At 42.8% G+C, this 26698-nt stretch overlaps 1 protein-coding gene across 1 annotated transcript in view; it reads left to right on the plus strand.

Annotated features, from left to right (window-relative positions):
• Positions 1-26698, plus strand: part of LOC126285316 (uncharacterized protein CG3556-like) — a 597333-nt gene that overhangs the window by 178216 nt on the left and 392419 nt on the right. Inside the window, exon 2 of the mRNA XM_049984616.1 lies at positions 5381-5420. The gene's annotated coding sequence lies outside the window, so the exon portion shown is untranslated. The remainder of the gene's footprint in view (positions 1-5380; positions 5421-26698) is intronic.

Consider the following 26698-nt stretch of genomic DNA (forward strand, 5'->3'; position numbering starts at 1 on the left):
TGGACTGTAGTCGTACCTGCTATCGATGCAGAATGTGCGCCCTGCAGAGTACGATCCAAGCCCCAGAGAATGCTTATCGCTTGTAACCTCGGACAAAGATATTTGATGCCAGAATACCATGTCAGCCTTAAGTCGGAGATTAGTGTCAGGCGTCTCACAGTCCAAGTTAGAGATAGGCTGTACGGCCTCCCAACTTCTCCTTATCTTGAGAAGGGTGACTGTTGAACAAATGGAAGAGAGAAACTGCTCTAAACAATCATAAGTAGTGCGTAACATACAAATCAAAATGGGAGACTAGCAAACTCACTTACCTGTTCAGTTCTACGCCAACTGCAGCGTTCCAAAGCGAACATCGCGCTATTATAATGGGGTAACGTTTTATCCGGAGGGCTTACATGCGTATTTCTTACACGACTGAATATTGTAACAGAGCAGTAGCCATAGAGAAGCGTTTACAGACGCACAGCTATTTTACAGTAGGAGCATTTTCTTGAAGCATTCAAACATTCTGGGTTTCATGTTCTACGTTTCAAGACGATAAAGTCAAAAAAGAAGAATGTAATACAGAAATTCTGAAGGAAAAATGCAAGTGATTGAGAACTTTGTCAGCCTATACAAAATTTACCAATCTTCAACCCACACCGAGCGAGATGTTGCAGACGTGAAACACTCTTGACTCACTCTTGACGGGCGGGGATTCAAATTCCCACTTTGCTATCACGATTTTCTTCATCATGAATTTCACAACGACACTTAGAAAAGTAGGCGTAAGCTATAAGGAAAGACGGCTAATGTGAAATGTGTGTAAGAACAAGAAGGAAAAATAAGAAACGAAGGCGAAGTGCTCAGACTGAAGATCTTATAAAACAGGAAAGCACTCTTTCGGCCCTACTTCTCAATCTATAAATGCAAGAATGAATGACAGAACTAAAATAAAGGTTCAAGAGTGGTATTAAAGTTCACGGTGAAAGGATATCAATGAAGAGATTCACTGATGACACTAATACTCTCTTCAATGTTGAATGGAATGAACAAAGTAATGAGACAGAATATGGATTGAGAATAAACTTGAAAAAGGCAAAGGTAATGAGAAGTAGCCAGAAGCTTACCAGCAAGATTTGAGATCGCGAAATAGAACAAGTTAAGGAATTCTGTTATCTTGGAAGTAAAATAAAGTATAGCGGACGAGCAAGGAGGAGTGGGCACACTGGTATGTGCAGAAAGAGCATTCCTGGCCAAGGGACGTCTACCGGTTTCAAACATAGGCATTAATTTGCGGAATAAATTTTTGAGAACGTAAGTTCGGAACACAGCAGCATTGCATGGTAGTGAAGTATGGACAGAGGGAAAAGGCTGAGCAGAAGAGGATAGAAATGCGTATGACACGGCGTAATACAAGGATGTTGAGAATTGTATGGCCTGATGAGATATGAAATGATGAGATTCTCTGCAGAATCGGAAAAGAAACAAACATGTGAAAAAGGCTGAAAAGAAAAAAAGGACTGGAGTGAAATGGTAGTCAAATAGTTTGAGTCGAAAGATGCTGGATCAAATAAACTGATAAAGTTTCAATTAGTTTATTTAACAGTAAGATCAAACATGAAACCATCAAGCAGTTGTAGGGCTCTAATGTTCCAGGTGGACACTTTAGAAAAGTAATTTACACCCTACTAACTTTCCCACTCTGGTATACTCTCAGAACAATAAGGGCACAAGCACTAAAATATGAAAAAGAATTGCTACTACTAGTCGCGTTAAAATGCACTAGTATAAAGAAACACAGTAAACAGTTAAGCGCCTTGACGGAGACCAGTGTGTTTAAATTCAATTTTAAAACAGCTGTAATCAGTAGCTCGCCTTAGTCGGCAACCAAAATAAGCAAAAATTTGAAAAAAAAAATAGCATTTGGCAACTAGCCGTGACAGCATTTTAGATGAAATTACCAAACAAAGAATATCAGAATTTAACTATCCGCCTCAAGTGGCCCACTGCATTTCAGATGAGTAGCCAGACTTAAAAAGCAGCTCTTGAACAGAAACCTTCAGGAAACAAGGCCCTCCAATGAGCTGTCTATTAAATTCCTTAAAATGTCAAGGCCCACAAACGTTAAGAGGTTGCCCGAAGCACAGTCTTTACGATTTTAAATAACACTTCGGGAAGCATACAGAATTAAACCGAAATTGAAAATACACAGAGCAGCAAAATAAATTAATAATACGCCAAATAGCACTCACTAAACGGCCACCAGCGCGAAAAGCCACGGGAATCAAACTGTAAATACCAATTAACGACAGAGTGTCACACAGCAAGTCGAATTCCAGGTAATAATGCACGCGAGCAGTACTTCGATCAGTACCACTGCGCTCATGCAGATTTATGTACAATGTAAACAAAAATAAAGTAAATTACATACGGACAGTGGTCGCTGCATGTGTACTGACAAGGAACCGTCAGCCAAGTGTCAGGCAGATCTTTATAAAAATTTAACGGAACTTGTTTGTTAGAAGAGTAGAGGAAAATTTAACAAGAAATAATGTGCTTGCTTGTTAAAGGAACAAGAGTGTGACAAGTACGCCCATACAGGTCGTAACCACACATATTACAGCAAAATGCGTGTCGATAACGAGCATGCTGGACATAAGAAAAACACAGACTTCAGCCGCAATAGGGCAGTGAAATAAATCCAATGGCGACATGTGAAATTTTATGCCGATCAGGGACTCAACCCGAATTTCTCATTTTTCGGCTATCTGAGCACGCTTTCCGTCCAACCCGTCGCACTCTGTACACGTAGCTTCCACTGTCCATTACTCTCACTGCTCGGAGCTCCACCTGATTCACACAAGAGTTCGGTCGTAGTGTCTTATTATTCGCCGTCAGGCGCTTATATTATCGGATATGTGTTGTCTGTTCTTTCAGACGAATTTTCCAAGACTCCCCTTCCCAGCACTCGATGGCTGTAAAGCAGATGCTCAACGTCCTTTCCACGTTGTTCCTGAATGAAATTAAAACCGCCACAAGCCCCCTGTTGACCAGGAAAGGCAGCGAATTGAAAGATTAACTTCAGCCTGTGACTCGCCGCTGTCTAATAGAAAAGCAGAGAGCCACTTTCAATAGCGTATCCACCTCGTTCATTGTCAACACGTCCATCTCGATAAGCAAAGAGGGCCCAACTGTCTAAACCAGTCCCTCGACTGTTACATGTGAGCCATCAGCAAAACGTCGCCCACAGGTCGCTGTACTTTAGAGGACGCTCAGCCAACCTCCTCGCTCATGAGCGAACCTTTATCCTCGCGAATCACTACGTCGCAGTTTCCTAACGGGACGCCCGAGCTGCCAGGCAACGGGTCAAAGAGGCAGATAAAGGCCCTCATACGGTTTGAGGATGCTAGGAGATGTGTTAATGCATCACAGAAGAACTTCTGTGGAGAGTTCAAAATGTAGAGGAAGACAAGACTGGAATAGGTCAGAGAAATGGAGGCTTAGAGAGTAAGAGCTGTCTCGAAATGAAGTGAGCACAGTAATAGAGGAAGAGTTAAAGGGCCGCATCAGACTAGTCAGAAGATTGATCACTCAATGAAAGTCCTCTTCAGCTGGATTGTTAGAAAAAGGACCAGGGTCTGTTTATATTACGAACACTAGCCTTCTACATCTACATCTACATCTACATCTACATCTACATCTACATCTACATTCATACTCCGCAAGCCACCCAACAGTGTGTGGCGGAGGGCACTTTACGTGCCACTGTCATTACCTCCCTTTTCTGTTCCAGTCGCGTATGGTTGGCGGGAAGAACGACTGTCTGAAAGCCTCCGTGCGCGCTCGAATCTCTCTAATTTTACATTCGTGAGGTATAAGTATGGGGAAGCAGTATATTCGATACCTCATCCAGAAACGCACTCTCTCGAAACCTGGCGAGCAAGCTACACCGCCATGCAGAGCGCCTCTCTTGCAGAGTCTGCCACTTGAGTTTGCTAAACATCTCCGTAACGCTATCACGGTTACCAAATAACCCTGTGACGAAACTCGCCGCTCTTCTTTGGATCTTCTCTATCTCCTCCGTCAACCCGATCTGGTACGGATCCCACAGTGATGAGCAATACTCAAGTATAGGTCGAACGAGTGTTTTGTGAGCCACCTCCTTTGTTGATGGACTACATTTTCTAAGGACTCTCCGAATGAATCTCAACCTGGTACCCGCCTTACCAACAATTAATTTTATATGATCATTCCATTTCAAATCGTTCCGCACGCATACTCCCAGATATTTAACAGAAGTAACTGCTACCAGTGTTTGTTCCGCTATCATATAATCATACAATAAAGGATCCTTCTTTCTATGTATTCGCAATACATTACATTTGTCTATGTTAAGGGTCAGTTGCCACTCCCTGCACCAAGTGCCTATCCCCTGCAGATCTTCCTGCATTTCGCTACAATTTTCTAATGCTGCAACTTCTCTGTATACTACAGCATCATCCGCGAAAAGCCGCATGGAACTTCCGACACTATCTACTAGGTCATTTATATACATACTGTGAACAGCAATTGTCCCATAACACTCCCCTGTGGCACGCCAGAGGCTACTTTAATGTCTGTAGACGTCTCTCCATTGATAACAACATGCTGTGTTCTGTTTGCTAAAAACTCTTCAATCCAGCCACACAGCTGGTCTGATATTCCGTAGGCTCTTACTTTGTTTATCAGGCGACAGTGCGGAACTGTATCGAACGCCGTCAGGAAGTCTAGGAAAATAGCATCTACCTGGGAGCCTGTATCTAATAATTTCTGGGTCTCATGAAGAAATAAAGCGAGTTGGGTCTCACACTATCGCTGTTTCCGGAATCCATGTTGATTCCTACAGAATAGATTCTGGGTTTCCATAAACGACATGATACTCGAGCAAAAAACACGTTCTAACATTCTACAACAGATCGACGTCAGAGATATAGGTCTATAGTTTTGCGCATCTGCTCGACGACCCTTTTTGAAGACTGGGACTACCAGTGCTCTTTTCCAATCATTTGGAACCTTCCGTTCCTCTAGAGACTTCCGGTACACGGATGTTCTCGATATTCACTCACCCTATCTCTCTTAGTGTAGCTGTGAGTCTCTAATCTTATCTCACCTGATTATGATTTATTTCACAGCATAATAGCTACGGATCAGGCGATCGATTTGCTTCTGTACTGAATTCTAACGATTCAAACTCATTTTGTTGGTGCAACTACTTGTGATACGCCAAAAAAAAATTGTGTCTCTGAGAGTTCTTGCTAATTCCCACTGACAACAAGCTGCTCATTTTGTGCCCAGATGAGAGTAACTCATTATGTTTTCGGATATATGTGTTGCTTCTAATAGGTCGTTCGTGTTGCAGGTAGCGAGTGAGCGGTTCTGGAACACTGAGACTCGACTCGGTGAGTACTATAATCTTTTAAATTAATTATTTTATATCCTCGCAAGTCAAATTGGGCTGTCAGAGATGCAAATGCTGCTCTTCGGGCTAATGAACCGTAAAAATATTTTGTTTTTGTTTTAAAATACTTGTTTATTACATTTGCATGTTTTAGAAGTATTGATATCATCGTTAGTAATGACTTTTCAAAATTATGTCTTTTTTTCTAAATAATGCTGATGAAACAGGTATTATGGTAAAACGACCTTACACTGCACTCCCTCCCATTTCCTTTCCATGGATTAGATGTGGTATGATCAGGGTGCGAAATTGGCTCAGGAAATATTTCGTACGCCTTAACATAGGAAACCCAGATTACTTCATACGCCCAGGGAGCAGACGATGTAAGCTGGATTGCCTATCTTAAGGTGTATGAAATATTTTACGTATCATTTATGTTTTGCCCACTCAGAATAAGCAAGGGTAGAGATCATAAGGTTTCTGTCCTCAGAGCTAGTCAAAATATTGATTTGTGTGAACGACCCTAATGAGGTGAAAGCGTTGCTGAGTCATGAGAGTAAGTAAAACAGCATCTTTGGCCTCAGACTGGATTTGTTTGCCCCTTGTTTAGCGCCTTGGGCAATAGGTGTTGGTCGGCAGTGTCGGTGGCGAGCTGTCGTAGTAAATGACTGTATGAGCTGATTGTGGGGCTATTAAATGATTAGTCTGTGAGCGATAAGACAGTTTTCTGAAATCGCAGCTGCTCACCTGGAATCGTTCAAGGCTTAATTAAACTGCTGATAAATAGTCCATTAAACGTAGCGGCTCATAATATTCTTTGAAGTTCGAACACAGAGGCCAAGTACCAATAAATGATTATTATCAATCAGAACCGTCGTGAAGCCGGTTAAATTCAGTTTCCCCATCTGTAGTGCAGCCTATTTAAGGGCAAGGGAGAGACATAAGATCTGCTGGACTGCGAAGAATGAGAGCGTATCACCTGGGATATTACAAGATGCAGTGGGGATAGGGGGCAACATTATAGGAGCAGAGACACAGTGTCACTTAGCGACAAGTAAAATGTAACAGATGGGGCTAGGTGCAACTTGATGCCAGCTGGGAAAGGAAGAAAATAGAGGAAGGGTTTTTGATGTAGGAAAAGTTGGGGATGGATTAGATCTGACACGAATGGCACTTGTCAGCGTAGATTTCGTGGCCTGCAATTGGGAGATGAGTTCAAGTGTAGATGTTGCGGAGCAACGCGTGATCACTACTGTAAATGTCAGACAAATAAAAGGAATTAATGATGCAGTACGTGTTGTACACACTTCGACAGACAACATAGGCGAGGCGGAACAAATACCTAGAGGCAGAGAAGAACACGTGGGACAGATATGGAAAGCAAGACGCAGAACTCATCATTCAAGGAGATAGAAGAAATAATACGCTAGTGTCCAATATTAAAGCAACAAACCGCTACTTCCCCATCGTTTTGTGTCTAATACCAGTATAATCATACAAACTGTCAACAGACTTCAGTACGATCGTGTTCTGCACGGAAGATGGCACTCCGGTCAACGGAAAATCATGCCAACTATGAAGTCAAGGCACCAACCACAGGGTAGTGTTTGTCGGGTAGTCCCATATCCGCAATCAATGTGTATACAGTCTCAACATTGCAGTAAGGCACAGAGAAGATGCCTACCACCAGACACTCTGCGGTGGAAGGCCATAGGAAGAATCGAAGCAGGACAGTCGCAAACTGATGTGGCCCAGTGGGTTAATGTGAAATGTTTTGTTGTTTCTCGGATGTGGCGATATTTTATAGAGACTTAGGCTGTGTCCCGAAGACCAGGCCAGGGCTAACTGAGTGTAACTTCAGAAAGGGAGGGCCATTCTTTGGCCGTAAGGACACGACAGTACCGCTTTAGATACCGGCAACTTATATCTGACCACAGCATCTACTGGACGTGATGTATCGAGGCAAATGGTGTGCAGAAGGCTTCGATCGACTGGCCTTTATTGTTGAAGACCTGCTGTAAATTTACCTCTGATGTGTGTTCACAGAAGGGACGTCTAGAGTGAAGTTGTCAATATGTCACCTGGACGGTCGAACAGTGGGCCAATTTTTCCGCAGAAAAATCCCAATTTTGTCTGGAGAGTGATTTTCGACGGATTCATATATGAAGGAATACGGTTTATGAACGCAAACATCGTGGAAAAAGACCGATGTTGAGGAGGATCCCTAATGGTGTGGGCAGGGATTATGTTGACAGCTCGAACACCTCTTCGTGAAACTGTAAAGATGAGTCGGCTAGGCCGTCAGGTATTGTGACGAGATCTTCGGACCTCATGTGCGATTGTCACTAGGTGTTTGGGCCCAGACTTCGTACTGATCGATGGTAATGCTCGACATCATGAGGCATGGGTGGTTGACGTTTTCTTGAAGACGCAGTATGGTGCCCGCATAGAGTGGCCTGCTTGGTCTCCCAGTTTAAATCCAATCGGGCGTGTCTGGGACGCACTAGGGAGACAGGTTCCACCATGACATCATTCACCAAGCATGCTCTAAGGCTTGCGAGCAGTTCTGCTGGAAGAATGGGCGTTATTGCTTCAACATGAGATCGCTGACATCATTCACAGTATGCCCCAACGTCGCCAAGCCTGTATTGCTGCCAGAAGTGGTCACAACTCATATTGAGCACATTAATCAGTTGTCAGCATTTGTGTACAAATCCGTTAAGTTGGAGAAAAACGAAAATCATTTTTTTTTACAATTATACATGTTGCTTACGTTCTGTATTCTTTACATTGCTTCTACTTTACTATTAGATGTTTGTACTGTTTCGTGACAAAATAAACGTAACCCTACAAAATTTCAAATTTTTGCTTTGATTTAGGACACCAGTAGATTTTCAAGAGAACTTTAACCAATGCGATTTCTTCTTCACTGCGCATGAAGTGTTTTAAAAGATTCATTCACGACAAACCCTGTATGAGTTGAATCTGATATTCAATCACAGTAAGAGTTGACAATAGAGACAATGCGTTTCAGGTGACGCGTGCTTTCTTAACATCAGATAAATGTCATTTATTTTCTTAAGTTTCTCTATTATTGTGTGATCGCAGGCTTCCTCGACCATTGCCATCTTCAATAAAACTTTTCCGAACATACGACCGAATCATAGTGTTGTTTCTGGACCTTTTTTCCAACAGAGACTGGATACGATTTCTCTCTACAAAATTCATCGAAAAGTTCTGCAAAACACTTTGCACTGGAACACTGACGAGGTGAAATTTTTAAGACTAAGTGCTGTGCATCATTTGCTTCGTAAGAAGCCACTTGTTAATATAAAAGATATGTTACCAGACTGAAGTACCGTTAGGCGAAAAAAGACATTAGAGACACAGAATACTAACTTTATACAGAGTTATAAGCACTCCTTATGCAGAGCTGTAATATTTCGCTTGAAAACCCCAGATCCCTTGTTTGTAAAAAAAAAAAAAAAAAAAAAAAAAATAAAAAAAAATAAAATAAAATGTTGACGCCTTGAGGCGAGTGTAACACACCAAATATAATTTTGTAACAATCAGGCGTCTGTTGTTTTTAAGTGATCCATTAGAGCAGCATGCGCTCACTTCGTCGCTACGTAAGCGGTAGAGAATGCCTTATAATTTATTTAGTTCTTTTGGGAACCACTGAGCTTAAACCAGTTTTGTTTACATCCAGATGAACAGTGACAAATTCCTACCAAACAAGTAGCAGTATTAATTGTAAATATATATGTATGATCTTAATGAATAACTCATTTATTTTCCCCAAACCAATTTCGGTGATAGAACGCCGTTATCAGTGGGTTTCCTTTCGTGCAATGAGACATGTTGCATAGATTGCTGAATAGTGAAACATGTTATTTTTAAAAGTTGTTTTGAACTGGTTTGTGTTATCTTTTTCGAAAAGATTCATTCGTTTTCGCTAGACTATGTCTTCAATATGAATGAGCATAGAAGCAGAGTGAATTTTAACTTCTATGACTGCAAAGTTATTGTTTTCAGAGATACCATCTGACTGTACAATGTAACATCTTTTACATCCTTGCAGGCACAACCTGGGGGTACATCAAACAACTACCTTTATAAACATTTACTTTTCACGAATATTCAACGTGTCCTCCACCGGGCGCACAAAAAAACATCCAGTTGATAGTCAAACTTGTCCTCTGCCTTTGCGAGCACGTCTGAATCTAGTGCATCCGCTACTGTTGCTATGCGGCGCGGCAGTTCACCCGAGGTTATTGGAAGGGGAGGCACGTACGCGAGTGCTTTCAGAAACTCCTGCCAAAGAAAGAAAATAACATATCTGGAGATGCTAATACTGTAATGGGAGTTCCGCACGCCAGTTAAGGAGTAGGAGATGCAGAGCAGTGCTTTCGACGAAAATCCCGGCGCACAGTTGTAACTGAACTGAATAACACATGTTGGAATGGAAATTGTTAGACGACTTTTTTTACGTATGTAATAGCCTTGTCGACTCGACACGCAGTGCAAGATGAACAGGCTATTTGCACCACGGAGACCCTACCTGCAAACACCTGAATCTGAAACTTAGAAAGGTAAACTCTCAGTTTCGAGGCGTAAGTTAATATCCACCCGAAGTTTGTACCTTGATCCATGTAGAATGTTGTGTTGTTGTGGTCTCCAGTCCTGAGACTGGTTTGATGCAGCTCTCCATGCTACTCTATCCTGTGCAAGCTTCATCATCTCCCAAAACCTACTGCAACCTACATCCTTATGAATCTGCTTAGTGTATTCATCTCTTGGTCTTCCTCTACGATTTTTACCCTCCACGCTGCCCCCCAATATTAAATTGGTGATCCCTTGATGCCTCAACACATGTCCTATCAACCGATCCCTTCTTCTAGTCAAGTTGTGCCACAAACTTCTCTTCTCCCCAATCCTATTCAATACTTCCTCATTAGTTATATGATTTACCCATCTAATCTTGAGCATTGTTCTGTAGCACCACATTTCAAAAGCTTCTATTTTCGTCTTGTCCAAACTATTTATCATCCATGTTTCACTTCCATACATGGCTACGCTCCATACAAATACTTTCAGAAACGACTTCCTGACACTCAAATCTATACTCGATGTTAACAAATTTCTCTTTTTCAGAAACTCTTACTTTGCCATTGCTGGTCTACATTTTATATCTTCTCTACTTCGACCATCATGTTATTTTGCTCCCCAAATAGAAAAACCCATTTACTACTTTAAGTGTCTCATTTCCTGTTCTAATTCCCTCAGCATCACCCGACTTAATTCGACAACTTTCCATTATCCTCGTTTTGCTTTTGCTGATGTTCATCTTATACCCTCCTTTCAAGACACTATCCATTCCATTCAACTGCTCATCCAAGTCCTTTGCTGTCTCTGACAGAATTACAATGTCATCGGCGATCACCGAAGTTTTTATTTCTTCTCCATGGATTTTAATACCTACTCCGACTTTTTTTTTTTTTTTTTTTTTTGTTTCCTTCACTGCCTGCTCGATATACAGATTGAATAACATCGTGGAGAGGCTACAACCCTGTCTCACTCCCTTCGCAACCACTGCTTCCCTTTCATGTCCCTAGACTCTTATAACTGCCATCTGGTTTCTGTACAAATTGTAAATAGCCTTTCGCTCCCTTTATTTTATCCCTGCCACCTTCAGAATTTGAAAGAGCGTATTCCAATCAACATTATCAAAAGCTTTCTCTAAGTCTACAAATGCTAGTAACATAGGTCTGCCTTTCCTTAATTTACCTTCTAAGATAAGTCGTAGGGTCAGTATTGCCTCAAGTGTTCCAAAATTTCTACGGAATCCAAACTGATCTTCCCCGAGGTCGGCTTCTACTAGTTTTTCCATTCGTCTGTAGAGAATCCGCGTTAGTATTTTGCAGCCGTGAGTTATTAAACTGATAGTTCGGTAATTTTCACATTTGTCAACACCTGCTTTCTTTGGAATTGGAATTATTATATTCTTCTTGAAGTCTGAGGGTATTTCGCCTGTCTCATACAACTTGCTCACCAGATGGTAGTTTTGTCAGGACTGACTCTCCCAAGGCCGTCAGTAGTTCTAATGGAATGTTGTCTACTCCCGGGGCCTTGTTTCGACAAAGGTCTTTCAGTGCTCTGTCAAACTCTTCATGCAGTATCGTATCTCCCAATTCATCTTCATGTACGTCCTCTTCCATTTCCACAATATTGTCCTCAAGTACATCAACCTTGTATAGACCCTCTACATACTCCTTCCACCTTTCTGCTTTCCCTTCTTTGCTTAGAACTGGGTTTCCAACTGATCTCATGATGTTCATACAAGTGGTTCTCTTTTCTCTGAATGTCTCTTTAATTTTCCTGTAGGCTGTATCTATCTTACCCCTAGTGTGATAAGCCTCTACATCCTTACATTTATCCTCTAGCCATGCCTGCTTAGCCATTTTGCACTTTCTGTCGATCTCATTTTCGAGACGTTTGTATTCCTTTTTGCCTGCTTCATTTACTGCATTTTTATATTTTCTCCTTTCATCAGTTATATTCAGTATTTGTTCTGTCAACCAAGGATTTCTACTAGACCTCGTCTTTCTAGCTACTTGATCCTCTGCTGCCTTCACTACTTCATCCCTCAAAGCTACCCAGTCTTCTTCTACCGTATTTCTTTCTCCCATTCCTGGCAATTGCTCCCTTATGCTCTCCCTGAAACTCTGTACATCCTCTGGTTCTTTCAGTTTATCCAGGTCCCATCTCCTTAAATTCCCACCTTTTTGCCGTTCCTTTAGTTTTATTCCACAGGTCATAACCAATAGATTGTGGTCAGAATCCACATCTGCCCCTGGAAATGTCTTACAATTTAAAACCTGGTTCCTAAATCTCTGTTTTACTATTATATAATTTATCTGTTTTTTTAGGTTAGTTAGGTTAAAGTAGTTCTAAGTTCTAGGGGACTGATGACCTCAGAAGCTATGTCCCACAGCGCTCAGAGCCATTTGAACCATTTGAATCTAATCCGTTCGGACCGATTCCCTAACTGTTTCGTTCCCTTCCCTCCCCCCCCCCCCCCTCAAATCAAGTAGATGTTTCGAATATACACTCCTGGAATTGAAATAAGAACACCGTGAATTCATTGTCCCAGGAAGGGGAAACTTTATTGACACATTCCTGGGGTCAGATACATCACATGATCACACTGACAGAACCACAGGCACATAGACACAGGCAACAGAGCATGCACAATGTCGGCACTAGTACAGTGTATATCCACCTTTCGCAGCAATGCAGGCTGCTATTCTGCCATGGAGACGATCGTAGAGATGCTGGATGTAGTCCTGTGGAACGGCTTGCCTTGCCATTTCCACCTGGCGCCTCAGTTGGTCCAGCGTTCGTGCTGGACGTGCAGACCGCGTGAGACGACGCTTCATCCAGTCCCAAACATGCTCAATGGGGGACAGATCCGGAGATCTTGCTGGCCAGGGTAGTTGACTTACACCTTCTAGAGCACGTTGGGTGGCACGGGATACATGCGGACGTGCATTGTCCTGTTGGAACAGCAAGTTCCCCTGCCGGTCTAGGAATGGTAGAACGATGGCTTCGATGACGGTTTGGGTGTACCGTGCACTATTTAGTGTCCCCTCGACGATCACCAGAGGTGTACGACCAGTGTAGGAGATCGCTCCCCACACCATGATGCCGGATGTTGGCCCTGTGTGCCTCGGTCGTATGCAGTCCTGATTGTGGCGCTCACCTGCACGGCGCCAAAAACGCATACGAACATCATTGGCACCAAGGCAGAAGCGACTCTCATCGCTGAAGACGACACGTCTCCATTCGTCCCTCCATTCACGCCTGTCGCGACACGACTGGAGGCGGGCTGCACGATGTTGGGGCGTGAGCGGAAGACGGCCTAACGGTGTGCGGGCCCGTAGCTCAGCTTCATGGAGTCGGTTGCGAATGGTCCTCGCCGATACCCCAGGAGCAACAGTGTCCCTAATTTGCTGGGAAGTGGCGGTGCGGTCCCCTACGGCACTGCGTAGGATCCTACGGTCTTGGCGTGCATCCGTGCGTCGCTGCGGTCCGGTCCCAGGTCGAGGGGCACGTGCACCTTCCGCCGACCACTGGCGACAACATCGATGTACTGTGGAGACCTCACGCCCTACGTGTTGAGAAATTCGGCGGTACGTCCATCCGGCCTCCCGCATGCCCACTATACGCCCTCGCTCAAAGTCCGTCAACTGCACATACGGTTCACGTCCACGCTGTCGCGGCATCCTACCAGTGTTAAAGACTGCGATGGAGCTCCGTATGCCACGGCAAACTGGCTGACACTGACGGCGGCGGTGCACAAATGCTGCGCAGCTAGCGCCATTCGACGGCCAACACCGCGGTTCCTGGTGTGTCCGCTGTGCCGTGCGTGTGATCATTGCTTGTACAGCCCTCTCGCAGTGTCCGGAGCAAGTATGGTGGGTCTGACACACCGGTGTCAATGTGTTCTTTTTTCCATTTCCAGGAGTGTATGTTGCATGACGAAGTGGTAGTTCCGTTCAAAAGAGGGAAAAAAAACTTGTTCAAGAGAGCAAAAACGTTACAAAAGAAATGGGTTTGAGTGTAGATGTTCCCAAGTAAGGCTGTGGAAATAACAATGAGGGAAATAACAGCAGAAGATCTTTTGCATACCCTGAAAAATCAACAGGAATTAAAGGTGTAGATTTGCAACTCACCCATCGATTCAGGATTATTCTGGAAGCTATTTCCAATTGGCATAAGACAAATATAGACATTCGGTAATACTGTTGAAGCAGCAAGACTGTATGTCGATTTATACCCATGGCATCCTATGTCTCAAGCTATACACAAGATTTTGGTGCCTCGCCCAAGTATCATTGAGTGCCCTCTTACCCACAGACAGTTTATCAAAAGAAGCAGCCGAGGTTCGCGATAACCACTTTCCTCTGTACACACAAACGTTTGCCATGAGAATGCAGCCTGCACATAATAAAAGGCTGCTGCTGACATTTGTTCCATTAACAACAGACATGATGTTTCGGTATGAAATTTTGCTCAACTTTACCTGCCCTTGTATAAAAGTCTACGTGTAACCAAAACTATGTCCCCACAAACTTTTATCGCACTTAAACTAGTGTGCTAACCTTTGACTAAACATAAGCTAATATAAAGTGAACTGTAACTGTTCTGAATGCAGCTTTTCTTTATGTTAAATGGCCAACAGAGTAAAACAATTATCTGGCCCTAATCAAAATTTCCAAAAATGTTCAAATGTGTGTGAATTGCTAAGGAACCAAACTGCTTAGGTCATCGGTCCCTACCCTTACACACTACTTAAACTAACTTATGCTAAGAACAACAGACCCATGCCCGAAGGAGGACTCGAATCTCCGGCGGGAGGGGCCGCGCAATCCGTACATAGCACCTCAAACCGCGCGGGCACAATGCGGAGCAAAATTTCCACTTCCCTCGCTTCTTGACAACATTGTTGCAGATTTCTGAAGTACAACAGCAAACAGCAAGCTGGCAGCGGCTAAACTAGATTTGTTTCTAAATACATGTTCAAACAGCTGCATGGGGTAATGCGTAATGATGAAGAGTGAGGTGGGGAGGGTAATTATTCGTATGAAATGATATTAAAAGACAACGATTTTAAAATGAAGTCTGTATTCAAAAAGATAGAGTAAAATTTCGCGTGACCTTCACACATAACACTTGTCTCAACAACACTATTCTTAGCAAAGTGAACAATAATTTCAAAAAGAGCATCTACATCTACATCTACAGCTATACTCCGCAAGCCACCTGTCGGTGTGTGGCGAGTGTACCCTGAGTACCTCTATCGGTTCTCCCTTCTATTCCAGTCTCGTATTGTACGTGGAAAGAAGGATTGTCGGTATGCTTCTGTGTGGGCTCTAATCTCTCATGGTCTCTTCGCGAGATATACGTAGGAGGGAGCAATATACTGCTTGACTCTTCGGTGAAGGTATGTTCTCGAAACTTTAACAAAAGCCCGTACCGAGCTACTGAGCGTCTCTCCTGCAGAGTCTTCCACTGGAGTTTATCTATCATCTCCGTAACGCTTTCGCGATTACCAAATGATCCTGTAACGAAGCGCGCTGCTCTCCGTTGGATCTCCTCTATCTCTTCTATCAACCCTATCTGGTGCGGATCCCACACTGCTGAGCAGTATTCAAGCAGTGGGCGAACAAGCGTACTGTAACCTACTTCCTTTGTTGTCGGATTGCATTTCCTTAGGATTCTTCCAATGAATCTCAGTCTGGTATCTGCTTTACCGACGATCAACTTTATGTGATCATTCCATTTTAAATCACTCCTAATGCGTACTCCCAGATAATTTATGGAATTAACTGCTTCCAGTTGCTGACCTGCTATTTTGTAGCTAAATGATAAGGGACCTATCTTTCTATGTATTCGCATCACATTACACTTCGCTACATTGAGATTCAATTGCCATTCCGTGCACCATGCGTCAATTCGCTGCAGATCTTCCTGCATTTCAGTACAATTTTCCATTGTTGCAACCTCTCGATACACCACAGCATCATCTGCAAAAAGCCTCAGTGAACTTCCGATGTCATCCACCAGGTCATTTATTTATATCTTGAATAGCAACGGTCCTATGACACTTCCCTGCGACACACCTGAAATCACTCTTACTTCGGAAGACTTCTCTCCATTGGGAATGACATGCTGCGTTCTGTTATCTAGGAACTCCTCAATCCAATCACACAATTGATCTGATAGTCCGTATGCTCTTACTTTGTTCATTAAACGACTGTGGGGAACTGTGTCAAACGCCTTGCGGAAGTCAAGAAACACGGCATCTACCTGTGAACCCGTAATATGTTAACAGGGGACTCCTATAAAAACCAAACAGCTTAATCAGTTAATATGTTAAAGCATGACTCACGGAAGCAGCGTGGTCTTCCTCTCGGCTCTGAGGAACTAACTAGCTGACAATAATCATTCTTACCTGCAGACTTACCTCAAGCTTCTTCTTTTTAAAACGTAAATAAATAAAATAAAAATATAAAAAGAATAACGTTATTCACAATTTGTATCCTTTTCGCCTTCTAATAAATAGATCTTATTCATCCTTGCTGTCCTTCACAATCAATCTTTCTTCATATAACAGGTACAATCGCAAGTCAACACAGCACTACTAAATACGTCCATCACCTACCACGACTTGAACAGATAATGTGTGAGGGTGCGCAGAGGCAAAAGATGTGCCAAGACCAGACCAATGATTGTTGAACAGTAACGTTACTCGCTCGCACCCTGACGTGAGCTGCCATAACATACAAAAATCAAAATAACATAAAAATCTTACAATGAGACATAAGCCAAAGAAAACCAGCAATCCTTTCTGACTACAGTGATTTGATTTACTGCTCTCAAGCGAAGGATTGATTAGGCAGGTCCCTGAAGCTGAAAATGATGAAGTGTGCCCCATAGAGAGAGACTGCTCAGATAAATAACTCTGAGTAATACATAGTATTGGAGCTAAGAAAAAAATAATCGAATAGAAATGCCACAACTGCATTTTATTTCAATGTATAAAGTGTGCAAACACTTTATTAATCTACAAATATGTTCTGTAGGGTCTCACAGTACAGGCAACAGCAAACGCTAACTTTGGCCAACATTTTGCATGAAATGCCCCTGCGGGCGACTCCTCAGTACCATATGCCGGCTGCATGAAGGCAGCACCGAAGCCATTGGGCGGCTCGCAGACATGACAGAATCGAACCGTCACACTGTTAACAACTCAGGACCTTCCTCTTGTTACTTTTCTTTCATTCTCTCGAAATCGTAAACACAAGCTTCTAATGGCCGAAAATTTTGAATATATGTTATTAAATTGCACTACAGTGTGGCAAAAGCACATTAAATAATAATTAAACACAATATCTTACATAGCACTTGAGTGCGGCAGTAGTAAATTATTTAAAAGTTCTAACGAACCCGGCAATGCTTCGCAGTTGGTAAATATGTAAAGTAGTTGGTTATACATTATACTCTCTTTGTTTTTCCCCTTTCTGTGCCTCCCTCTCCTCTTTCCCCCTCCATTTGTCCTTCCCTCCCTAGACTCTGTCCATCACCTTCCTCCCACTCCTATACATCTTTTATCCCATACTGTCTCATTCTATCTCGTTCCATATCCTCCTTCCCCTTCTTTATATCCATTTCCTCCCCCCTTCTCTGTCCATCACCTCCTTCCCCCTCCCTCTGACCTTATGTATTGTGTAATGTATGTGCACAAAATATTGCCTATGTTCGTCAGTGAAAATGGACTTGATAAGCATCCTGAGCTATCTGTAATCGAAATCGAACCTCGATAACACTGTGTGCGTGTTGTATGAGTGACAGTTTCACTGTCATTTAAGCCCTCAACAGATCGTTACATGAAAAACTTAAAACCAACATTTGGATAAGCTATCTGACTGCGTTTTTGAACAAGAATATACAAGTGATACAGAATCTGACTTGTGCAACGGACTTTACTGGATTACAGTATGTGACATGTTATGGTGTGTCAGTTCTCTGGTTTGGCCCTACGTTCTGCACTCACCTCTTTTAGTTTACTGCCTTTTTACATGTAGTTTACAGCAATTCGCAGCGGCTTGCAGCAGCAGTGGCTAAAGCTTATAGCTACTAAGAGTGAATTTAATAAAATTGGATTTTATTAAATTAATTTATTTGGATTATGTTAACTACTAAATAACTTTTGAGAAGGGATTTCATTAAGTAAGTCTATTTAAAACTTCAGACTCATTATGAATAAGTATTAATAATGACAATGACATATGTGTCAATAATGGCTCAGTGCCAGATTAACAAATTATTTCAATTACAAAGTTATTATCATTTGGAGGATAAGGGGGCTTCTTTAATTGACAAGCAAAACATGGAATTATTACAAACTCGGACTAACATTCACGAGCGTAACCCTGCAATTGCTTTTGCGCTGTGCTTGCGAATTTTACCTTGAATTCCATCTTCAAACATTGTTAAACCTCTCTTGGCTGTATACGAGGGTGAGTCAAATGAAAAACTTAAATATTTTTAAAAATATTATTTATTCTGCAGAAGTGGTACAAAGCTGTATCACTTTTCAACATAATCTCCCCAACGCTCATAGAAAGTCCTCCGGCGCATAGAAAGTGCATAAATTCCTTTAGAAAAAAAATTCATTCGTTAGTCCGCGCCACCACTCATGCACCGCGTGGCGTACCTCTTCATCAGAACGGACCCATGAATCTGTAAACATGGTGCAGTGTGATTCAGTGTCACTCGGCGGTTTTCCTTCACTATGGCTTCAACTCGTTGTGCCTGACCTGGACGAGGAGCATCTTCCACTGAAGTCACACCATTTGCGAACTTCCTACTCCATTCGTAGACTTGCTGCTGTGACAAACATGTATCACCGTACTGAACTTTCATGACTTTCAATAGGTTTCACACATTCACTACGCAAAACCGAATAACAGAACTCTGTTCTTCCCTGGTGCAAGTCGCAAGTGGGGAGGAAATCTTTATACTGATACTCTGACTGTATGTGTGCATCTGCACTATGCTGTCACCTACAGGCCATTCTGCGCGCTGTTTGTAGCACGCTAACTAGCTTACAGGATAACGGCACGAAATTTCGATTTGTTATTATAAATTTAAGGTTTTCATTTGACTCATCCTCGTAAATGAAATCAAGCCTTGAGTATGCCATCACCGACGTGAGGGCAGCGTGACACGTCTTCTGTCTCCGAGCTCTCGACCGACACTACTACGTCCATTCTCGCAGACCGACCTCGTTTCACAACAATGCTTAGAATCGCGCTCCCTCGTTTCGCCCTCAGATTGTTGCTAGCGATATCTGGGTGCTTACAAAATGCAAAGAACAGCGTTAAGTTGGATATATTGTTTTCAATGTAATGGAGAGTTCTGACACACTCCATACTGTTGTTATTGTAAACGGAACCTTGGTTGGGAATAGAAGTCAAAATGAATGGATAAATCGGTTCTGACAGGCAGTAGGCAAAGGCCACTTTTTATTTTTTTTTATTTTTAATTTTTTTAAGTGTTAGGGGAGAGCTGGTTTGCTGTAGATGGGATTCTCTTTGCTGGAGGGAGATCTCGCTATTGGGCCAGAGTGCTTTATACGAAGATTGGCTGAAAAGCAATGTCTCCGCCTTCGCAAATCTTGAACAGTTGGTAGCATTGGTATGCAGCAAGCACTGGCTTGTTCCAGAGTAAAGAATGGAACCGTGCGCAGACGGTCGACCAGTGCAATTTAAGCAACGTGCAGTCATTGAATTCTTGACAGCAAAAGGTGTTAACCCAAAGGAGATTCATCAGAGAATGAAAGCAGTTTATGGTTATTGTATTGATGTGAGTACTGTGCGTCGTTGGACGAGAAAGTTTAAAGATCTTGAGGCTGGACGATCTGACCTGGGTGACAAACAGAGTTAGAGGTCTTGTGACAGCAACCACCGAGTTTCACTTTCAGAATGTTGACAGATTGACTCAGGATGATCGTCGTATCGCTCATAGAGAAATTGCAAGCACAATCGGCAATTCACAAGAACTTGTGGGTCACATTATTGCTTTGCTTGGCTGTCGGAAGACATGTGCTTTGTGAGTACCCCAGACTCCTGAAATGAAAGCGCACAGACTTGAATCTCACCACCACAAGGCATCCTCCATACAGTCCAGATTTAGCACCGTCTGACTTCCATCTGTTCCCGATAGTGAAAGATGATCTGCGGGGATATAATTAGGCTTCTGATGAAGACGTTCAGAGAACTGTGAGACTGTGGTTGCGGAAACAGACTGTCGACTTCTTCTGTGGCGGCTTCAGAAAACTTGTTCATCGATGGCAGAAATGTATCCAACTGGCTGGTGATTATGTGGTGAAGTGAATATTGGTAATTAAAAATCACATTCTAAGTATTATTTCTGCGTTTGATTTATAAAAATATTCCCACCCAAACCCAATTATCGAAAGTGGAGGCATTACTTTTAATCCAATCCTCGTATTTTTGCTACTGGTGACAAGCAGTGTTCGGCGAAAAAAAGATAACAGGGCGTAAGAGAGAGCTGAAAATGTAGTACTAAGTGTTGAGACGTCGAGGAGGCGGCATTGAGTAAGAATAGAGATGTGGTGGATGCGGCTACGACTTTGGCTGACACATGATGCTGACCACCGCGATTTACGAGTTAGAAGGCGTTCAGGGAACGATGTTGCACTTTTGGAACACTCTCTCGTCTTCTCGAGAAAGCCTGCACTACAGTGGTGTTCGTCATGGTGCACGGCAATTAAATTACGGGAGTATTCATAGCAATAATGGTGAGGTAGATCATGCTTATTTCGCAATGGTGGAATTACATAGGATCGCCTGTCTCACGTTCAACATACTTGTGTTGAACGTATGAATCTTTCAGTCAGTCGCCAAGCTTTCCAGCCGCTGTTTTCTGTCAGGAAATAGCGAGTTTTGAAAATGAGTTTGAGACCGTCATTTTTGAATTAACAAGGTGTAATTTCTCATGCAGTCGAGTAATACAGCTATCCATGTGATCACTGATCAGGATTTTCATACAGATAGTTAACCGTTACATTCACCTTTTCATGAGTTGTGGTCATCAGTGTTTTAGTGAATAGTTAGAGCATTTGAATGAAAGACTGTTTGTCTAGACACATTCCTGTCACATCAAATTGTGTAAATCTCCCACCTTAGGATCTATGCCTTGGTCCTACAAAAAGGCGTTATGCATTAGAAGTTTTTTCCTTTTTATTTTTTAGTCATCAGCCTTCTGACTGGTTTGATGGTGCCCGCCACGAATTCCTCTGCTGTGCCAACCTCTTCATCTCGGAGTAGCCCTTGAAGCCTACGTCCTGGATGTATTCCAGTCTCTGCGTTGATCTACACTTTTTACCCTCTACATCTTCCCTCTAGTAAAGCGGAGGTCATTGCCTGGTGTCTTAACAGATCTCCTATCACCCTGTCCCTTCTCCTTGTCAGTGTTTTCCACATATTCCTTCCTTCTCCGATCTGTGTAGAACCACCTCATTCCTTACCTTATCAGTCCACCCGGCTTTCAACATTCGTCTGTTGCATCACACTTAAAATGCTTTGATTCTCTTCTGTTCCAGTTTCCCCACAGTCTATATTCCACTACCATACAATGCTGTGCTCCAAACGTACATTCCCAGAAATTTCTTCCTCAGATTAAGGCCTATGTATGAAACTAGTAGACGGCTCTTGGCCAGGAATGTCCTTTTTGCCAGTACTGCTCTGCTTTTAATATCCTCCTTGCTCCGTTCGTCATCGGTTATTCTAAACATCATCTACTTTCTGACCAGCAGTCTTGATATAAAGCTTTTCGCTGTTCTCATCTATGCTACTTCTCATTACTTTCATCTTTAGATTTTTGGATTTCTGATGGAATTTCTGCCTTATTTGATCTTAAGTTTTACAAAGCTCTCTTCAATTCTGATTCTCATACGGGATGCCTAAACTCCTCTAAATCGAATCCTGTTCCTTCTTCTATCGCATCGGACAATCTCCCCTTCACAGAGGCCTTTAGTGTACTCTTTCCACCTATCCGCTCTCTCCTCTGCATTTAACAGACGAATTTCCGTTGACTCTTAATGCTACCGCCTTTGCTTTTAATTCCAACGAAGTTTGTTTTGACTGTCCTGTATGCTGAGTCAGGCCTTCCGACAATCATTTTTTCCGATTTATTCACTTATTCATGCAGCCGTTTCGTCTTAACTTGCCTCCACTTTCTATTTCTTTTATTCCTCAGCAACTTATATTTCTCAATTCCTCAATTTCTCTGACAGTTTTTGTACTTCCTTCTGCCACCAATCACCTGAAGTATTTCTTCTGTTACCCATGGTTTCTTCCCAGTTACCTTCTTTGTACCTATGTTTTTCTTTACAGCTTTTGTATTGCCCTTTTTAGAGATGTCCATTACTCTTCAAATGTGCTGCCTACTGAGCTATTCCTTGTCGCAGTATGTATACTCTTACAGAACTTTAAGCGTATCTCTCCATTCCTTAGCACTTCCGTATCCCATTTCTTTGCGTATTGATACTTGCTGACTGATATCTTTACTGTCCGTCCACTCTTCACCACTGCTAAACTGTGATCTTAGTCTCTATCTTCTCCCGTGTATGCCGTACATGAAGTTAGTGATTTCTGAATCTCTGTCTACCCATGATGTAATCCAACTGAAATATTCCGGTATGCCCCGGCCTTCTCCAAGTATGCCCCCTTCTCTTGCTATTCTTGAACAGTATATTCGCAATTTCTAGCGGAAATTTATTACAGAACTCGATTAGTCTTTTCTACCCTCTCATTCCTAGTACCAAGTCCATATTGTCTCGTAACCCTTTCTTCTCCTTCACCTACAACCACATTTCAGTTCCCCATGAGTGTTAGAGTCCCATCTCCCTTTACGTACAGCCTTACCCGTTCAATACCCTCATATTCTTTCTCTCTCTCTCTCTTTATCTTCAGCTTGCGACATCGACATGAATGTCTGAACTATTGTTGGCGTGTTGGTTTGCTATCCATTCTGAATAGAACAACCCTGTCACTCAATAGTTCACAGTAACTCACTCTGTGTCCTACCTTCCTACTGATAACGTATCCCACTCCCATTGTTCCATTTTCGGCTGCTGTTGATATTACCCTATACTCGTCTGGCCAGAAATCGTTGCCTTATTTCCATCTCACTTCACTGACACCCGCTGTATCTATATTGAGCCTTGGTACTTTTCATATTTTCTAGCTTCCCTACCATGCCCCGACTCGTAGAACGTTATCACTTCGTTGGTTATTCAATCTTCTTCTCGTGGACACCTCCCCTGAGCTGTCCCATCCAGCGGTCCGAATGGGAGCTACCCCTGAATCTTTTGCCAATGGAGAGATCATCATGATACTTTTCCAATTACTGGCCACATGACCTTGAATACACATTACGTGGTTCGCATCACCTTCTGCATCCTCAAGCCGTTGATTATTATTGATTCTTGTTGATTTAGGCCCAATTTCCCACCCCAAGGGCAAGAGATTGTCCTGAACGTTTCTCCGCTCCTCCGGGCTCTTTGACAAGGCCGTTATCAGAAAGAGGGTGACTTCCTGTGCCGAAAGTCTTCGGCTGCCAATTTTAAGCGGTGGTGGGTTTGGGGACCGAGGATGTTTTGATTACAAATCAGAAACGCTATCCGTAGACCAAGGGCACTAAGCCATTAGAAGTTGTGCGCAATTTTTATTCGTGTTAGAGAAAATTTTCGAGGTAGAGGAGATTTCCCAACTACGTCACGAAATATTGCCTTAGTTACTGCAGATATACAATGAAGACCCAAAGAAACTGGTACACCTGCCTGATATCGTGTAGGGCCACAGCGAGCCCCCAGAAGTGCCGCAACACGACGTAGCATGGACTCGACTAATGTCTGAAGTAGTGCTGGAGGGAACTGACACCATGAATCCTGCAAGGCTGTCCATAAATCCGTAAGAGTGCGAGCGGGTGGATATCTCTTCTGAACAGCACGTTGCAAGGCATCAGAGATGTGCTTAATAATGTTTATATCTGGGGAGTTTGGTGGCTAGCGGAAGTTTTTAAACTTAGGAGAGAGTTCCTGAAGCCACTCTGTAGCAAATATGGAGTGTCGCATTGTCCTGCTGGAATAGCCCAAGTCCATCGGAATGCACAATGGACATGAATCGATGCAGGGTATCAGACAGAAAGCTTACGTACGTGTCACTTGTCAGAGTAATATCTAGACGTATCAGGGCCCCATATCTCTCCAACGGCACACGTCCCACGCTATTATAGAGGCGCCATCAGCTTCAACAGTCTCCTGTTGACATGCAGGATCAATGGATTCATGAGGTTGTCTCCATACCAGTTCACGTCCTTCCTCTCGATACAGTTTGAAACGAGACTCGTCCGAATAGGCAACATGTTACCAGTCGTCAACAGTCCAAAGTCGGTGTTGATGGGCCCAGGTGAGGCGTATAGCTTATACACTTGTCGTTTTGCATAAGTGCTGCCAACCGCAGTGCCGTATTCTGCCTGTTTACATATCTCTGTATTTGAATACGCATGCGTGTACCAGCTGCAGTGTATTTGAAACGTATACGTTTCCAATAAATCCCTATATGATTGGACCTACATACCTGTAGTTGGTTAACATGATACATGCATTATGATGATGCACCAGCACATTTTACTAAAGTAACGATAAAGCTTCAGTATTGTCCAGGATGGATACGTTGTAGAAGGCCGGTAATTCAAAGGAAGAATCTTAGGGAAATGTAACTTATCCACGAAAGAAATTACTTACAAGGCCCTTTTTCGGCCGATGCTTAAGTACTCTCCATCAATCTAGGATCCTTAACAGGGAGCACTGATATAAGAGATAAAGAAATTCGCGTTTCGTCACGGGATCGTTTAGTTGGCGTAATAGCGTAGCAGAAGTGCTCAACAAACGCCAGTAGCAGACGCTTCAAGAGAAGCTCTGAGAATCACGGAGAGGTGTGGATCTACTGCAGAAATTTCGGAACAGTACTTCCTGGAAAGAGTCGTACAACACATTAATTCTGCGCACGTCTCGCGAAATGACCGCGACCATCACATTAGGGAGACTGGAGTTAATACAGAGTATTACCAACAGTCATTCTTCTCATACGCCATTCGCGAGGGGAAATGAAAGGGGGAATCAGTTAATGATACCAGAATATCCTCTGCACACATTGTCATTGTATTGATGAGCGCTGGAGTGCATTCAAATGTGAGAACGACATGGTTAATATCTTCTTTAGGGGATACTGGAACACAGAAACTTGCAACGTATAACGTGCCGAAGCTGTACTGTGCTCGTTGTTAAGGCTGACCATTAAATTTCTCTTTATATATATTTTGAAGTGTAAATCCTTTTATCTTCGTCGCAGACAAATTTCACAGAAAAAAGGAAAGTCGTATTTCTGGCTTATCGGCTTATGATTAGAATACAACTACAGAATCTGAATTTTCAGTAACAACAAACGAGGCTGAAGGCCACGAAGGTGTGGAAGATGATGTACAGAGGGTAGGGAGGAGGTGGTGATGGAAAGAGAGAGGGCTAAGGAGGAAAGGATGCTTAAAGAGAGGGGAGGAAGAGATTGACCGAGACAAGGGGGTGGGGGGATATATTAAATTCCCATGCATATTAAAACAAGTGCTGTCTCTATTATTTCTTTTCATTTAACCAGACTGAGCTATAGCAACGCGTGGTCCGGTACAGTAAGTATTACATACTGAAGATAGTCGAGACTCGTAAGCACGCATTCGCAACTGTGTAACAAACGCAACGTTTTTCCTAGTGTTATTGTTTACTTTCACATGTCAGTTGTTGCTATTAATTACGATACAGCCTACAAATGTATTGTTACCGCTCGCCATCGGACGACGGAAACAAATGATTACATAAAGTTGATTTAACTATAAGCGGCGATCGAAAAGATTTCATTTGAGGGCGGTGCTGCAGCAAGTATGCAACGCAGCGCGAATCCGATGCAGGTGTATAAGCACCGACATGCAGGCCTTCGAACGGAAACTTTTTGATCGCCGCTTATAGTAAAGTTATTGCTCAAGTTATGTGTTTCTTGCCTAGGGTAAAGCGTTTCCAGAATTTATTCTCGTAAAGTAGAATACAATAGGAATTATTTTTTGTGAGGTCTGTGCTTTCTCTCTTTTCCCTGCTGTCGTCTTTTCATGTTCCCAAGATATTATGCCTCCTTCGTCTCGTAGAAAATCACACACACACACACACACACACACACACACACACACACACTGTACAGTTTACTAATATTTCCGGCGCCCTTGTGAGGAACTTTTTCGGCCATCATTAGATCAAGGGGTTGTTCAGCACGGTATAGATAAACGATTCATGCAGTTTGTTGTTCTGCTCATCTGTACTTGCAGACACAGTGATCACGAGGAGTTGCTGCTAAATTTGTGTCTTATAAATGCTAATATTACGTGTTACACACTGTTTCCGTGTACAAAAGCAAGATGTTGGCCCACAAAGCACACGAAACTGTAACAGGGAAAGTGTCAGTCCGCACTGCCACAGGTCGTAATCCACATAAAAGTGACTCGCGCTGGCATGGGTGTGCAACCACATGCTGTTGCTGAGAAAGCACGCATTGGTAATTGAGAAACGCCAAAATCGATGTT

The sequence above is a fragment of the Schistocerca gregaria genome, chromosome 8, assembly GCF_023897955.1.
Source record: "Schistocerca gregaria isolate iqSchGreg1 chromosome 8, iqSchGreg1.2, whole genome shotgun sequence".
NCBI lineage: Eukaryota > Metazoa > Arthropoda > Insecta > Orthoptera > Acrididae > Schistocerca > Schistocerca gregaria.